This window comes from Gossypium arboreum, chromosome 11 (genome assembly GCF_025698485.1).
Source record: "Gossypium arboreum isolate Shixiya-1 chromosome 11, ASM2569848v2, whole genome shotgun sequence".
Classification (NCBI taxonomy): domain Eukaryota; kingdom Viridiplantae; phylum Streptophyta; class Magnoliopsida; order Malvales; family Malvaceae; genus Gossypium; species Gossypium arboreum.
Window position 1 is genome coordinate 45,589,882 of NC_069080.1, and position 10,750 is coordinate 45,600,631.

Sequence of the window (10,750 nt, forward strand, 5' to 3'; positions counted from 1 at the left end):
TTTGGGTGGTTCATCTAACTTGCATTATAAATATTACTGTATGGGGTTTTTTGAGATCGGAAGTTATTGTTACCCATATAATTGACTTGTTCTTCTTCAGTTGTATGATTGAAGAATTGGTATTCTGTATGCACACCTCCGCCACTTGAGTCACACCTCATTACTGGATGTACCTGCGTAAAATCAAGTAAACCGTCAATCTTTTTGTTGAGAAGTTCTACCTGATTAGAGAGCATGGTGACTGAATCGATGTTATAAACGCCGGCTGTTTTCGTTGGCTTTGTCCTCATAACTTGCCACTGATAGTTATTTAGTTACATCTCCTCTATAAATTCATAGGTATCTTTCGGTGTTTTATTGTTGATGGTTCTGCCAGCATCTGCGTCAACCATTTGCCGAGTTGAGGGATTCAGGCCATTGTAGAATGTTTGTACATGAAGCCAAAGCGGTAACCCATGGTAAGGGCACCTTTTCAGTAAGTCCTTGTATCTCTCCCATGCATCGTAAAGTGTTTCTAAATCCATCTGTACAAAAGACGAGATATCATTACATAATTTAACTGTTTTAGCCGGCAAAAAATATTTTAGTAAAAATTTCTCGGTCATTTGTTCCCAAGTAGTGATAGACCTTCGTGGTAACAAGTTCAACCACTATTTAGCTTTGTTTCTTAGTGAAAAAGGAAACAACCGAAGACGTATGGCATCATTAGGAGCACCATTGATTTTAAATGTATCGCAAAATTCCAGAAAGTTCGCTACGTGAGCGTTGGGATCTTCATCCTGCAAACCATCAAACTGAACAAACTGTTGTATCATCTGAATGGTATTAGGTTTTAATTCAAAAGTATTTGCAGCTATAGCAGGTCTAACTATGCTAGATTCAGTTCTTGTTAAAGAAGGTTTAGCATAATCATACATAGTACGTGGAGTAGGATTTTGATTAGCCGCAATTGCAGGAGGTAGCTGATTGCCTTGGTTTTCAGCCATATCGTCGGTTAGGGGTTGAGTATCGTCTTCTCACTCGTTCTCCGTGTATCGTAAGCTACGCCTTATTTCTCTTTGATTTCTACGAACTATGCGATCGATTTCTTTGTCAAAAAGTAATGGTCCTGACGGGTTTCTTCTAGTCATAAACTATAAAAACCTGCCAAGAGAAAAAAAATAAGTAAATTAGTAAATAATAATAATAAACTAAAATTAAATTGCAAGAAAAATAAATGGCTAAAGTAATAAAAATTTAGTGTTCCTAATATTTCAGTTCCCCGGCAACGGCGCCAAAAATTTGATCGCGTGATTCGTAACAAGTAATAAATATTTATAATGAAGATTAAACCTAGACTAACTATTATCACGATGAAAAGGCAAGCGCACCTATTGAACAATAGTATAGTAATGGCAAGACCGGGATATCGTACCCAAGGGAACCAAAAGTACTAGTAATAACTATCTTTTTATTATCTAGCCTAAGAATAAAAGGGTTTGTTTATTAAAATAATTATCTAAACTAATTAACTAATTTAATTTAAGCAAAGAGAAAATTTGGAAAATGACTTGAAGAAAAGCAATTGATAAAAACGACATCCAAGGAGGAATCCACCTAGATTTCACTTGTTATCTGACTCTGAACCAGACGGTTTATTCACTTGACTTGATCCGTGAGATTCCCTAACCTATGTTATTATCCCTTTCGAGACTAATAATGTCTAACCCTCAGTTGAATTAATCGAAATTTTTTTCTTAATTAAAACCCCTAGGGAAGCAGTAAATCACTCTATAGACTCCCATAGTAGGTTTCACCCTAATGCGGAAAAATCTCGTAACCCTATTTCTAGGCGTTCGATCAACTCTGCTTAATTATGTCAAATCTATTTTTAGGCAGGGTCTATTCCTCCTCTGCATAAGCACATCAAATTATGAATTAATACCCGGAATATTAACTCAAGCATTAAGAACACATAATTAAGAACAAATCAAGTATTTATCATACAGTTTAGATAATAATAACAAGATCCATCATAGGTTTTATCCCCCTTAGGTATCTAAGGGTTTAGTTCATAATAAAATAAGAGTACATCTCAAAAGTATAAAAATAACAAAACATGAAGAAAACTCTAAAACCCCTGAAGGAATTCTGAGAGAGATCTTCAGTCTTAGAGTAGTTCCAGCTTTTGGGATAGATCGTCTGGTTTCCTTCAAGTAATTCCTGACGTGTGGTTCTGTATTCTAGAAAATTTCTGGAAGAGGCCTCTTTTCTAGGTCATACTTAGGGTGTTTATAAAGGCTTTGGATTGGTTTTCTTCCTCCCTAAGTACCCTTTTTCGTGTAAAATACAACTCTTTGAAAAAGGGACACGCCCATGTGCCATGGCCGTGTGACGTGTTTGCTAGGCCTTGTTCGATCCGTTAAATTACACACGACCGTGTGGGTCAATGGCCAGGCCGTGTGAATCGTAAGAGCCTTGGTTGACACCCTCGAAGGACACGGGCGTGTGAGCAGCCCGTGTGGCAAGGCTTAGGCCGTGTGAACTTCTCGATTTGGTCCGTTTTGTCCTTTTTTGCTCGTTTGTGGCTCCTTTTGTCTCTTGGTGCTCTCCTGAGTACAAAACATGAAATAACCAGATTAAGAGCACCAAAATCCACAAATCTAGTAATAAACATCCATAAATATGCTAAGTATTTGGGGTATAAATATGTATAATTCAATGTTTATCAATGGTAGTCCCAACAGGCAAATGCGTCAACTTCTTTGGAATGATTTGAAGAATAAAAATCTAGTTGGTCAGATTCCATGGATGGTTATTGGTGATTTTAATGTGATCCTTGCTTCCATTGAGAAAACTGGAGGTCTCACTAAGGGTAGAAGATGCCCACATTTTGGTGATTTTGTTGACTTTGTTGAGCTAAATGATTTAAGGTTCAGAAGGTCACCCTTCACTTGGCATAGGGGTTCTTTGTTCAAGAGACTTGACCGTGCTCTGGGTAATAAGGCTTGGATTCAAAATTTTCCAAATTGCTTGATTACCCATCTCCTGAAAATTAAGTCGGATCATCGGCTTCTTCTTTTGGTTTTGAATCCGAGTATTTCCCTCCCTCAGGGAAGACCATTTAGATTCTTAGCTAGGTGGATTGAACATCCAGATTTTGATAATTTTTTTAAGGAAAATTGGGAGTGCTCCAATAATTTTGCTAATTCTCTTAGTAAGCTCATGAATAAACTCAAGGAATGGAATAAGCAAGTTTATGGTAATATCACCACTTGTAAAAGGGATCTTGTTAAAAGAATTGCTAACATTCAGAAGCTAAGTGATTGTTCTGGATCTCACCACTTAAATCATGAGGATTTGTCTCTTCACCGAGAACTTGAGAACGTGCTTCACCAAGAAGAACTTTTTTGGAGGCAAAAAGTGAGGTACGATTGGTTGAAGTTGGGGGATAAGAACACAAGATTTATTCATATTAGTACTTTATAAAGAAGGAAAAATAACCGCATTTATGCTATTCGAAACTCCAACGACAATTGGATTTATGATCCTGAAGCTATCAAAGGAGAGGCGAATGAGTTCTTTCAGAGATTGTATAGTGATTCTCCAACGCCTTTGGGTACTTTACCTCCTAACAGGTTTCCTCAACTTGATCCTATGGATATTAGCTTTTCGAAAAAATCAGAATCAAATGAAGAAATTAAGGTGGCATTCTTTGACATGGCACCCCTTAAAGCTTCGGGTAGTGATGGTTTTCATGCCTTTTTTTTCAAAAGCAGTGGGGTATCATTAACGGTGCGGTTTGTGATTGGGTTAGGAAGATCTGTGATAGAAGCCCTATTGAGCCCAATATGAATAATACATTAATTTTTCTTATCCCGAAGGCTCAGAATCTGGAAATGTTTGGTCAGTTCTGACCAATAAGTCTCTGTTCGATCCTCTTCAAGTTGACGATGAAGGTAATCACTAATCGCTTTTAACACATTTTTCCTAAAATTATTGCACAGAAATAGTCGGGATTTATTGCAGGAAGGAATATCAACGAGAACATCATTTTAGCTCAAGAGGTAATTCATTCTATGAGATGCTAGAAAAAGAGGAAATGGATGACGATTAAAATTGATTTGGAGAAAGTCTATGATAGAGAAAGTTGGGACTTCATTGAAGCTTCTCTCCATGCGACAGGTATTCCTAAGTTTCTCATAAACGTTATTATGGCCTCTATTTCTAATTCTACTATGCTGGTTATATGGAATGGAGTTTCATTATCTAAATTTAGTCCCGTTAAAGGTATCCATCAAGGCTGACCCCTTTCTCCTTACCTTTTTATGCTTTGTATGGAGTGGCTTGGTCATTTGATTAATGATGCTATCTTGGAAAGTAAATGGAATCCCATTTGGCTTTTTAGAAATGGGCTAGTTATCTCGCATTTGTTTTTTGCTGATGATTTGGTTCTCTTTGGTAAGGCTGATTTGAAGCATTGTAGAATTTTGAAAGATATTTTAGACAGATTCTGTACGCTTTCTGGACATAAAATTAATGTTAAGAAAACCAACATTTTCTTTTCTAAAGGCATGGATGAGGATTCAGTGGATATGATTAGCATTATGCTAGGATTTCAGCGAGTTCATAACCTTGGATATTATTTGGGAGTGCCTCTCCTTCACCAAAGGGTACTAGTGGCACTCTTCAGTTCGTGGTGGAAAAAGTGTGTGCTAAGCTTCAAAGATGGGAAGCCAAAAAACTCTCATTTGCCGAGAAGATCACTTTAGCTCAATCAGTTCTCTTAGCAATTCCTAGTTATTTCATGCAATGCATGATGATACCTAAGAAAACTCGTGAGGAAATTGAAAGGTTGGTTAAACAGTTTATCTGGGGATAATCCGAAAGGAATAAGAAGATGGCTTTGGTTGGATGGGATTTTAGTTGCCAACCAAAAGTGTGTGGTGGTCTTGGTTTGAGAAACCTTTGAGATCAAAATATTCCTTTTTTGATGAAATTGGGTTTTAAATTGGTATTTGATAAGGAAGCTTTTTGGGTTCGTGTGCTTAGATCGAAGTATCGTTTAAAAGAAGAGTTACTGGCTTATATTAATAGAGATAAAAGCTCATTTCTTTGGAAGCCTATATCCAAAATTTGGCCTCTTTTTCGTCATAATTTACATTGGTCTGTTGGTGATGGTCACAAAAACCAATGTTGGTAGGATAATTGGATTCCTGATATTGGACCTCTCTTTAGACGCATTTCTTTTTATGTTAATCTCAATTATGAGTGCCTTCTGCATGAGATGGTTACTGAGGATGGCTTGTGGAACTTATATCTATTTCGAGCTTGGCTTTCAAAAGAAGTGATTTAGGGTATTAAAGGTATTCCCCCTCCACTTCCTTCAAAAGGTCCTGATAGAATTTCTTGGAATCACACTTCGTCTGTGGTTTTTACTATTAAATCTAGTTATAAGGCTATCAAAGGAGGACACTGGAATCCAGTTGATGAAAAATGGAAGATGGCTTGGAAATTTCCTGGACCTCAACGAATTCGTACCTTTATTTGGACAATTTTACAAGGGAGGATTCTCAGTAATGTTGAAAGAGTCAGGAGGGTATCTCAAATGACCCTTCATGCCATATCTGTGGCTTTCACTCGGAAGATATTTTGCACATCTTACGTGATTGTCCGGCAGCCAAAGATGTTTGAAATCAGGTTAATCTAGGTAGGTATATTCCAAACTTTTTTTCTTTCTTTTTCCAAGATTGGTTTTTTTCTTAATTTGTAGGGAAATAGACTGATACATGAAAGGGGAGTTAGCTGGGCTTGTTTCTTTGAACTACTCATTTGGTGAATATGGAAAAACCAGAATTTATACATCTTTCAAGGAAAACCTTGGAGCTCAAAAGAAATAATTCAAGGATCCTATAGTTGGGCATTACATTTCTTCAATTCCTCTCGAGAGGTCCCTTCTAGATGTCTTGATCAATCTATTGAAGTTCACAATTCCGAAGAACAGGTTCATCTCTTTACTGATGGGGCAGTGCAATTGGATTCTAGACTTGTTGCACCTCGGGGAGTTGTTCATGATAAGGAGGGACATTGGATCATTGGATTTCACAGATTCCTTGGAAAATGTTTAGTTTTTAATGCGAAACTGTGGGGTGTTCTTGAGGGCCTTAAAATACTCTAACGCTTGGGCTATGATCATGTTATTCACTCTGATAGCTTGGAAGTTGTTAAAGGCATCCTCGAAAGTTTTTCAATAGTTTTTAATTCTGCATTAATCAGGCGAATACATAATATTATGGCTCAGGAAAATCAATGGTTTCTATAGTATATCCCGAGGGAACAAAATTAGGTTGTGAATTGTTTAGCTAAACAAGCTTTGATTGAGAAAGGAAATCTGCAAGTTCTCGACGTCCCACTTGAGATAGCTTGTGATTTAATGGATCGAAATAAGTTTTCAGGCATTTCTTCTGTTTAATGTTATTCTTGTAATTTTTTTTTTACTTTTTTTCTCACCAAAAAAAAAAAAGAAAGATAAGTAGTTATCTAGGCTTCATATATTGCATGCTTTTCTTTGTTAATTCAAATTTATCATATATCTCATTTGGGTTTGATCCTTGAAATATTTCAAAAGATATTCCATTGTATTTTTATAAGTATTATAATTAAGCTTGTTACACTTGCAGTACATTGCATTTTTATATATGTTTGTAAATTCTTATGCTTCAATACATGCACATCCAAAGCAATCAATATACTCACATGACTTACGTCTTTGTTAATTAAATTGTAAAATATATAATACTAAACAAATTATAATTTTATGGTTTTAAATATTTTTAATTAACAAATTCTTTACAATTTTTAAGAATTTTTATAAATTTGGGTTTCTAATAAGACTTTTAATACTTGATTAGAAAATTATGTTTTTCATTAAAAATTTGAGGAATAGTTAATGAGAATAAATAGTAAAAGAATTTCTTTTTGAAAGCTTTCATGGGGAAATGGGCAAGAAAGTACTCCCAAATCTTGTAAAGTTTGGTTTTTGTCTGCATCCATTGAAAGTGACATTGATGTAGTGGGTTACTTAAAGCACAATTGAACATCATTCAAATCACCCAAAATCGTAAACCATTTGATAATATTGGATACGATTCCATTAATATGATATCAATATAACATAAAAATTTAAAACTTAGTATTATAAAAATAATATAAATACATGAAAATATAAAAAATGTAATATAAATTATTAATCTAAAAATAGTTGATAAATATATAACACATTAAATACAATACAAGATGAAATTAAAATAACACTAATATAAATTTTATTGGATGAATTATAAAATGCCTATAAAAGTTAGGTATGTTATAAATTTCATTTAATTTTTTATGGTATACACGATGGATTAACTAAAACAAGAGATTTGGTTCACCTAAAATATAAGTCAAAAGCCACAAGAGAAACTTACTTTTTGCATATCAGCATGAAGGATATAGTATTATATTTTAGTGACCATTAGGAACTTAGGTTGATCATGATGCAAGTAAGGGTAAGCTTTTTAGTGGTTAAACTAATCATAAAATTAGGTAATTGTCCTCTTTCTCTCGGCTTTTCATCAACCATTTATTAAATATGAGGTCTGTCATCATAACTTAAATTCTAAAAAATATACTAAGAATGCAAAGCTTGTGTCATATGTTTCTTCTACCTTAGCTTAATTAGTCCCTTTTGCATAAAATAATAATATAGTATAATCTTTTAAAGGGTACTTAAATAAATTCTTAATCTTTATATTGCACCAATATAACATTTGAGTTCAAATAAAAATAAAATTATTTATTCTCAAAAAGTTGATAATATAACAAAACAACAATGAAATATTTCTTAAATTTTGTATAATAATCTTGTGCTGCATTCACAGTGGCAGAAATAACAAGAATATAAATATTGTTAAGTAATATTATTTAAAATAATTATTGATAAAGCAATCAAATATAAACAATTTTATTAATTAGAGTTGGATTGTGTTAATAAGGTTTGGATTTTGGAAATTTGTTCTTTTAAAGTTTGATTTTTATTTTATTTATAAATTATATTAAATTACATATATAACTCTTTTAATATATGTTTTTTGTTCTAAAAGTTTTATCATTTTGATAATTTTTCAGTTGAATTAATTCTCTATTAATTCATGAAACCTTAGATAATATTATTGTTGATATTGGTGTTCAATAAGGGAGGAGACAAGGAAGAGATAATGGTGATGACTAGGAGGCTAGTTCACCTGAGTTAAGTGGAGACCCGAAGTACGTAGAGGATGAATGAGGAGAGAAGGCTATGATGCTAGGATATAAAGCTTAAGGGAGTCCAGAGCTGGGGAAAAAAATCCTCTTTACATTGTATATTGGGGCATATATATAGGGGAAAAGTTCCCACACTTGGTATAGACAATATGGGTGGTGACTCGCTCATGTGGTCAGTCAGGTGAAAAAACCATTATGTGTTGGTTGTCATCAAGTGGGGGCTTGCTTTGATATTCGCCATTCTTGAGGTAGTACGAGGTTTTTAGGCCTCAATGACCCCTTAATGCTCCTCTCTTGGAGATAAGTGTGCACCCCTTAATAGCGGGTAGCCTAATAACGAGTGGCCTGAAGAAGGTTTTAAACACACGAGTTGCTAGTCAATGGATGACCACTTAGGTAGTATAAGTCGGAAGTTCATTGTAGGTGTTTCTCATGTTGCTTCTCACGTCGCCATGTGTCTAATTTGAGTAAGGGTATAACAATTGTCTCACCTTTAGTTGAGAGGTAGGTTATAAAATGGCCTAGCTCGAGACCATCTGCAGATAGTCTCAATGGGTAGTATCTATCGCAAATGAAGTGGCGGATGGTTTAGAATACCAAAAGTTACTTTTTTTAATGTGTTGAGGACACTATTGAAGTTGAGAGGTTACTTTGAAGATTCTAGAACACTAGTATTAAATGCAAAGCTAGCCCGCTATTTATTTGGGTAGGGCCAATGATGAGTCACATTACTTCATGAGACACATATATAGATAACATTAGATGTGAAGTGTTGAGTCAGGTGTGTAATGAAACGCGTCACTTTAGGGGATTTTTATATATACAGTCTTCTTCTTCAAACTATTTAGCCATTTCAAATTTTCCAAGCTTTTCTGCATCCTTTTTGCAATTGTCCTTTGATTTTCTGTAGGTTTTCAAGTTTTCTGTTCTTATTAGTTTTTTTTTCCTTTAGTTTCAAATCTTAACCATATTCATTTATGTATTCCACTTTTAAGGTTTTCTATGGCAGGGCTTGGATTTTTTAGTGCTTTTTTCATTCTATTTCACAATTTTCGATAACTATAACTGAAAAGCAACTGCAGTAGGGCTTTTAGAAAGCATAAGGAACCAATGGTTATTGCTACTTATGAGTTCAATACCACAAGCATGAACTTTAGAGGGTGCTTCGGTGCTACAGACACACCACTGCTATAATTTCAGCATCTTAAATGGGTGATACCCACTTATTAAGATTTAGGAGCCCAAGCACGGTGGCTGGAGATGAGGATTTTACCTATCGTTGCATGTTTTGGAAGTTGGATTCCATTGTTCTCCAAATTTGTTCATCATTTAGCTATTGAGTTACTATAAGGTTGCACTCGAGCAACTAAATGGGGTATCCTAGAGGATAATCATCTCGATGATTATCCTCTTCCAATAGTGAGGGATGTGGCCCATGCTGAGAGTGTTTTAGAACATGTATAAACTGATGAGGGAATTAGTTGTGAACCACCTAAGGTTGTTATATTTCTCGAGGAGGTCGAGCATCCCTCACACCGAAAACATGCTTTATGGGAGGGTCGATCATTTGAACTTCGATTTTTACAACTATATCCTAGTGGAGTTGAAGTTTAGGGATGTGTTTGATTTTCCATTTGAGTAAAGTCTCCCACGGATGTGTGCACCTACAAGCCCTTTTCGGAAGGATATCGAGGAGCTGAGAAGCAATTCAAGGTGTTAAACCAAGCTAGTCTCCTTAACATTCCACAGTATATCACCCTTCGAAAGATTTTCAAATATTGCCTGCTGGATTAGGGCACAAACAGATATGTTGAGTCCAACCTTACCCAAGGTTTCATAAATGATAGGTCGTGAGGGCCACGTTGTCAAACTTGGTTTTTTAACTCAGATAACACAGTGGCCTTAATCCTTCATAGTGTCATAGAAAAGTCATAGAACTATACTATTACTTTAAGAAAGGTTCCGAGTCCTCGTAGAAGGTTCCAAAAAGAATGCACCATTTTTTACCAATCATCCTCTTAGATCTGAAGGCTCCTCTTGTAGTTACAAGGGCCTTTGTAACTACTATTGTAACACCCCTTATCCGTACCCGAGACCGGGACAAGGTACGAGGTATTACTGTACACAACCATGAACAGTCTAAGAAGAACGGGTTATAAAATTCCATTCCAATTTAAATACCAATTGAACAAAATCATATTGTCTCTATCATAGGCCTATGAAGTCCAAAACATGCGTTAAAAGCGGTCCGAGACTAAACTGAAAACTTACGAAAATTGTAGAAAAATTTTCATGCTTCAGTGTCACACGCCCGTGTGGAGGCACTGCACACGCTCATGTGCTTGGGACACGCCCGTGTCCTATACCCATGTGGAATTATTTTTCATTTCGAACCTACAAGGGTTTTCACATGACCGAGCACACGCCCGTGTCCCTCACGCGGCCACGACACATCCATGTGCAAAAA

The 10,750-nt window shown here is 35.4% G+C and overlaps 1 non-coding gene across 1 annotated transcript; it reads left to right on the plus strand.

Annotated features, from left to right (window-relative positions):
* The first annotated feature begins 450 nt into the window (after positions 1-450).
* LOC128285021 (small nucleolar RNA R71) lies at positions 451-557 on the plus strand. Its single transcript, XR_008275437.1, has one exon. It is a non-coding gene; the product is annotated as a small nucleolar RNA R71 (small nucleolar RNA).
* The last annotated feature ends 10,193 nt before the right edge of the window (positions 558-10,750 follow it).